Here is a 5,586-nt window from a genome sequence, read left to right on the forward strand (position 1 = left end):
GTTTCACTTCACATATTCTTCATTTTTTATCACAAATTCAAAAATATTATTTAATAGTTCAGTCATTAGCCACTGTTGTGTTCATACCCAGCTACCATGCTACATATCTAGTTATATGGGAAGAAATAAAATGCAGGGCTTTCTGGTTTGTGAAAGGCATTAATATGCATGAGAGTGCAGCTTGCCCCTTGTGGAGATGTAGAAGGTTCTTGTTAGCAACCTCCCAGACGTCTCCATATGTGGCTGTCTCTTCATTTGGAACTTGCCTTGGCCAGTGAATTTCCGAAGGCAAGAAAAAATATGATTGAGCATCCAGGCTTTCCTGATATCTCTTTGCCATCGCCATCAGAAGATTATGCTCCAAGAGGAGAACAAGAAACACCGAGTGGTTCCCCCCCCCCACACCCCTATGCTGGGGTAGGGTGGTATGCTGGGATGGCACCATCCCAGAAACCCCAAGCATGATTTGCCAAGACAAAATCAAAAAGGGTGAAATAGATGCATCTCACAGCTCCATATTGCCCTCTTAATAGCTCTATCATCACACTTACCATATCACATCATCTTGTTCATTATTTTCTATTTTTCACTAGGATAATTTTCTATGGAACTGAAATTGCATTTTTAACCTTGGGGGCAGGTGGTTTGAGGGAGCAAAGGCTTCCTAAAAAGCAAATAAATATTGAAGAATTAAGCAACATAAAGAAATAGCAAATATTCTATTCAAACCCTTGCTTGTTATTCAAATGATTATCAAATAGCTGAAGTACATAAGTGAAAAATGTCCAGCATGATAAGAAAACATAAAGTTTGAGCTCTGCCCCGTAAGAGAGTGGGACAAAGGCTTCTTGTAGTAGATGATGCTTGAGTAAGCTAGCATCAGGCCTTGAGTAGACAACTTACTCCATGTGTTGGAGAACCTTGTTTAATGGGTTTCAATGGCGGATTTTTTCAGAAGCACTTGAGGAAGTTTCTCTACAGATGAAGCAGGAGTAAGAGCCACTGGAGAACGTTGGAATGGGTTAAGCTAAGCAGATGGAAGGCGGCAAACCAGGACACGGTGGGTGAAATGGCACAGTCTTTGTGGGAAACAAGCTATCGATTGCTATCTTAGTCTGGACTTGGAAGCCAGGAGCATGAGAGTCCAAGGCTGAAGGAACGAATGTCCATGGTTCATCACAGGGGTCAGTGTCTTCCACGGAAAGAGCTTGGATTTGATTTCAGGGGCAATGGGAAGCAAAGAAATGATGCAGAAGATCAACATGACCAGCTTTGTAGCTTTGAGGTTTGAAACAAATCTCTGATGAAAGTGGCAGGAGGAATAAAATCAGTGACTAGATGAAGAAGTGTTTTAAAATATGTGAACCTGAAGGAGCGTTATGAAGAGCTGCAACATGGAAGAATGTAAAAGGCTCCTCCTGTGTTTATTGTCCGCAGACAAGTTTTTACGTGGGCGCGCAAACAACTGATACTGAATGAATAAGAAGAGGCAAACAACGGAAAGCAATGTTTTGTTTGCTGTTGCAAAAACATGAGTCACAATCCATGAGTGGCCAGCCAACAGGCATTCATCAAAAAGGTAGAGGGAGAATCGACAGATAGTGCAGTCAGAGGAAATAAAATCCCAAGAATAAAGAAAGGATCAATAATCCAAATGCAGCACAGAGATGCAGTTAGATAGGACTGAGAAAGCAATTATTGTCTTTGGTCATTTTGCCTTTCCCAGGCAGTTTGAATAGACTACTGGGGGTGAGAGCCAGACAAACACTAGCCTGAAGAATGACGCAGTAGAGAAGAACAAGCAGCACATCCTCCTGAGGCTGCAAACCCACGTGGATGGGGTAGATTTGCCCTAATCTAATTGTCCTATTTTTATGGAGCAGAAATAGCCTTTATGCTTTTAGCACATATCACTGACGATCTTTATCAAAATGGCTCAAAGATAGAGTCATCTTCCTCAGCCTGAGTATAGAACTTCAATCACAGTAAAAAAGGCATTATGGATGAGAAGTACCTCCATAGGTCTCCTAAATGAATGTGCTTGGGACACATGCCTGAGTGGTGCGATCATTAAGCGCTCAACTACTAACCAAAGGTTGGCAGCTCAAACCAGGATTTTGAACCAGTTTGAAAAGTTTGGTCAAGGCTCACAGACACAAGGGTTGCATACATACTGTTTAACAGCCAAATACCTCTGTGCCCAATGCTTTGACCTGAACTGAAGAAAGGTGGCTTTGCCCAGCTCAGACAGGAGCCAGCCCAGACATTCAAAGTTGTGAGGTCTGAGTGGGCCATTGCGTTCCATTTCCACTCTGGTCAAAATCTGACACCTTGAGAGATTTGGTTGCTCTGCGATCTGTATACTGTCCTTATTTTCATGGGTCATGAACAGGCCATTTGAAATTAGTCTTAGTCCCTGCTTTAAACCCAGTTAGAGGCCCCTCCACAGACAAGCCGGTAAACCCCGTAGAGCAGGGCTACCCCACATGTAAAGACCCCTGAACCCAAACTGGCTGAACGGCAACCAACAATCACTTCAGAAATGACAAGATCTTTGTGGGGATGGAATGCTATCCTACACATATGTCAAAGAGTAAAAAGACACGACTGTAAAACGACCTAAAGCTTTATTTGGGCCACCCCATCACATCATTAGTATTTACAAGAATGTGTTAGGTATGTCTAACACTATATTTAACCCATGTGTATTAAAAAAACCACAAATGAAATAGAAGACATGGGGAGGATTCTCATCCAAACCCACTTCTTTTTTTAAATTTCAAGCATTGCCTCGAAAATAACTTTCCTTTCTATTGGTCACACGCATTGGCTTTACTATCTTGCTTATACCTACATGTTAGGGCTGATGTTTAACTAACACTCATGTCCTGTGTTTGCCCCACTGACAGCCAGAGGAACGAAATAGCTGCGGGTTGTCTGGAAATGAGACTGCATCTGTAACATCTGTCTTCATTCAATCAAAACCCAGTGCTACTTACATTTTACGAGTTTACCTGCAACAGGAAACCACTTTAAGAGTTTTAAGACATTCTCCTCCAGGAGGATTAACAGGAAGCTGTACTTTTCATCAAACTTTTCCAACACCTTCTGCCATTTCCCCCATCCTAGCTGTCCAGCTGGATGTCACCACCTTGCGTGCAGCAATGATGGAGTGTCTTATCCAGAGATACTCATTAGAAGAGGTTTTGCTGGAAAGTGAAAATCAGTCATTATGGGAGTAGGGGTGAGGCGAGCAAAAATGTACTGTTTGAACCAAGTTCTGCTCCTAAATCTCTTTAAGTCTAAGTTATATAAAAGTTATGTTCATTTATCATCAAACATTAGTACTTTAAATGATTGTATTCTTATATAGAAACACAAAAGAAACTTTCCAGATACACTACAACATCTTGAACATATTAGTAAATTAATAAAACAAAGAATGCTCTGATGAGCATCACAAAGCAGTGGCCATTTGTCACCAAGAACTATTGTATGTAAGTCAAAAATTTAAATCCACTGGCTTTATAGTCTGTTAGTGACTGCAGGTTGCACAGTAAGTTGGTGTTCGTATTCTGAGGACTGCCTTTCCCAGGTAATCTGAAAAGCTATTATCAAGCGGCTTTATTCCTCCTTCATCCAAACAACAAATTATCTCTTTCCACCAAAATGACGACATGCCGTAACTTCAGTTACATAGAAGTAAAGCCAGTTATTTGGGGAAAGGAGCAGTACCAATTGAGAAACTAAACAAAATAGCCGCGAAAGTCAAGGAGAAAGAAGCCCAGCATAACACAGCCCTTGTTCAATAGATACAATTTGGCCATCATTTATTTTTTTTTACTAAGTTCAGAGCCCTCTTGTAAAGTATAAATATCTAACAATAACATAGCATTTTGATGCTTCTTTATTCATTTTGAATTTTTCTCATTTCAGAGATTAGTAACAGCCATGAATATCCTCACCCCTTCACAATCACTAAGTGTATATAATTTACTGGTTTAAATAATTTCTATTAGTTCCTTGATTAAATCTGTGTCATATGTACACTTCTGTGCTTTACAGACGCCGTGAAGGCATAACATCGGAGTGCCAGTAACATGTCCTGCTTGCTCCCACTTACAAACATGAAGCAACAATCTGAGATACACTTAACCCTGCATGAGACCGCCTCCTAATGGTACAACGGCACCCAGTAGCTGTGCCAAGTAAATAGACAAAGCTGCATCTCTGGATCCTAGAGTCAGGCCGCCCAGAACGGAAACTGAATCCACCTCTTATTGCTGCTACTTTCTCTCTCTATGTCTTAGTTCCCATATTTAGTAGCTATGTTGTATATGTATAGTATATATATATTAAAATTATCTTTATATATATGTACATTATATGTATGTTGTAGAGTGGTTATGAAGATTAAGTCGATACATGTGATAGCATATAATGGATGCTCCATACAGCTTAGTTGGCAGTATTAACATGACTGTAGAGAGGTAAATGTATTTCTGGCCCCTCTAAAAGGGAAAAAAAATGTTACAAAAAAAGTCAAGTCATGTCATATATCAGCTTACTCTCAAAAACATGTATGTGAAAAGTGAATACAGTACCATCCAAGGCAGGGGTGGCAAGGCCAAAAGCAACCAGAAGAGGTAGGCTGTGAAGTACGCATGTAAGGATCCATTAGGATTTAAGCTGTGGAGATGTCCAACATCCCGTTAGTCCATACAAATTTTGAAACCACATAATGACCTAAAAGTGACAATCATAGTTGAAAGCTTGATGGATTCTGATTTCTAAGGAGTTCTTTCCAACAATCTATAATGTGAAACACTTACATGACAAGTCGTATGACTGGATTAAACCTGGAGAGTCCGGAGGGTAGGAGAATAGGGGTAGAATTACAGACCTCTTTCAACAGCCTGAAACTGTCCATGATGAATAAAGTTGAATTACCACGAGAGACACAATGGAGAAATGGGTGACAAATGAACAGGGAAGCGTCTACTTTGATGTGACATAAGAATAAGTCTACAAGGCACAATAATAATTATGGAGTGCTTATTTTCCATTAGACAGTATTTTAAGTGAGTGACTGACTCATATTAACTTGTTTAACTCTCATAATAACTCTAATTATAGAAAACAAACCCAGTTCTGTTGAGAATTGCAAAGTATAACAATACAAAATTTATCACCTATTACTTAACCAAAGTTAACACATGTCTACTTTCTAGTGATTTCCCTCCTTCCTTTTTCCATCCCTGGTAATTATTAAAGAACGTTTCTTTCTGTGTAGAAACTTTTTCCTGAAATTTTATAATAGTGGTCTTATACAATATTTGTCCTTTGGTGAATGATGTCCTCCAGGTTGATGTGTGTTATGAGGTGTTTCATGGATTCATCAATCTTAGAGTTGTGTGTACGTATCATAATTGTTTATCCATTCATCCATTAAGGGGCACTTAGGTTGTTTCCATCTTTGCTACTGTGAATAACACAGTGAGTATTAGCATGCATATATCAATTCATGTCTCCGGTATATAAATCTAGTGGCAAGATTGCTAGATCATCTGATATTTCTACTTCTTT

General features: G+C 39.6%; 1 long non-coding RNA gene across 1 annotated transcript; it reads right to left on the reverse strand.

Moving 5' to 3' along the window:
• Positions 1 to 550: 550 nt before the first annotated feature.
• Positions 551 to 5,033, reverse strand: LOC142460876 (uncharacterized). The gene is made up of 3 exons (XR_012786850.1): positions 4,833 to 5,033; positions 3,000 to 3,209; positions 551 to 664 (listed from the first exon to the last, which is right to left on the reverse strand). It is a non-coding gene; the product is annotated as an uncharacterized LOC142460876 (long non-coding RNA).
• Between the last annotated feature and the right edge of the window lie 553 nt (positions 5,034 to 5,586).

This window comes from Tenrec ecaudatus, chromosome 11 (genome assembly GCF_050624435.1).
Source record: "Tenrec ecaudatus isolate mTenEca1 chromosome 11, mTenEca1.hap1, whole genome shotgun sequence".
NCBI lineage: Eukaryota > Metazoa > Chordata > Mammalia > Afrosoricida > Tenrecidae > Tenrec > Tenrec ecaudatus.